At 35.4% G+C, this 1,500-nt stretch overlaps 1 long non-coding RNA gene across 1 annotated transcript; it reads right to left on the bottom strand.

Annotated features, from left to right (window-relative positions):
* Window positions 1-422: 422 nt before the first annotated feature.
* On the bottom strand, window positions 423-1,500 carry LOC125251148. Its single transcript, XR_007180928.1, has 2 exons — window positions 1,369-1,500; window positions 423-1,261 (listed from the first exon to the last, which is right to left on the bottom strand). It is a non-coding gene; the product is annotated as an uncharacterized LOC125251148 (long non-coding RNA).

The raw sequence follows: 1,500 nt of genomic DNA, 5'->3' as shown, positions 1-1,500 counted from the left end.
ATTATGATGTATTCAAAATATTTAATCTTGTCATCATGCTTTATGTCTGTGTATATAATCTCAAACTACGATGTATACAAACCCATATTTGTTTGTTTTTTTGTCATTGTTAAATATAAAACTATGGTATTTTCCCTGATCTTGTATGTAATTATAGGTCCTGCAATAAAAATAAAGATATGAGTGACAGGTGCACTAACACCTCACAGCACCAGTAACTCATCAACCCTACCTAGAGCGGTTTTCCTCAGTGTTAGCGATGTCTGAAGCCAAAGAAGACATCAGGCAGCTGCTCGAAGATCTCGCCTTTGGAGAAGACTGATTTTATACTCAAAGTAGTAAAAAGTACTTAAAATTAAGATTACACCAGAATGAACTGCTTTTCTAACACACCCCAACACTTACACACAATAATGATGATAAATGCTGACCAAAACTTAATTATATTACTTTTCATTTTACTTCTTTAATAAAACAAGCAAAATGTAATGTTTAGTTATATGACAGCTGTGCATGAACACACACTAGACAAATACAGCTGATGTGAATACATCTCCATTTACAGTCAATTCATGCATTAATTCATTGCTTATTAAAATATATACATTTACTTATAATAGCATAATTAATAAGTAAAGAATTAATAAAAGTAATAATGACAAATAAATGCATATACAAGTCAACAACACACGAAACAAAGCTTTATTCAAATGTATTGATCTAACAATCAGGTATTTACAGTCCTGTTGTCATCTCAACACAGCTGTGCCAATTCTGCAGCTTTATTCTGATCAAGCAGCTGATGAACACCTTCATCATCATGTTCCTCACTGCTGAAGATGATGATGATGATGATGATGATGATGGACCCCTGAACCCCTCAACCTTGGAGCAGGAGTGGGAGAAGATGTGCGGGACAATCTGCTGCTGCAAACATTCATGTGCTCTCCATCAGCAGATTAAAACATTTTACAATTAATTCATGTCAGCATTCTGTTTCTTGCATATTTCATTTCATATTTTTCAATTGCTAATTCTTGTCATGGCTTCATTAGTTTTGTGGTGTGGTGGTCTAAACCACTGAGCTGGTCAGCAGAAGGTTGCTGGTTCGATCTCTGCAGCGTCTCCTCCAGTGTGTCCTTGATCGAGTCACTTGGAAGGAGGAATGATGAAGGATCTCGTCCATGACACTGAACCATTCCCAGGATCTGCTGTGTCTCTCCATCCTCAGTGCTCTCACCAGTCTGAGGACATTCACATCCTACAATAATGCACAAATATAATACAAAAGCAGTCATTTTAACAGCACAGAGTCATTTCATTTCTGTATTAGAAATAACAAAATGATCTTACTTTATATTTTGTTACTTTATATATATTTTTATTTTGTTTCAGGTTTTCCTCTTTTTTTTTTCTAACAAATACTGTCGTCACCTTTTCTTGCAGATCCTGCTCCACCAAAGCTCTGAAGCAAATGCACAGACATCAAGAATCAGAAAA

This window comes from Megalobrama amblycephala, linkage group LG17, assembly GCF_018812025.1.
Source record: "Megalobrama amblycephala isolate DHTTF-2021 linkage group LG17, ASM1881202v1, whole genome shotgun sequence".
Classification (NCBI taxonomy): domain Eukaryota; kingdom Metazoa; phylum Chordata; class Actinopteri; order Cypriniformes; family Xenocyprididae; genus Megalobrama; species Megalobrama amblycephala.
This window is presented reverse-complemented; position numbering and strand designations above follow the sequence as displayed.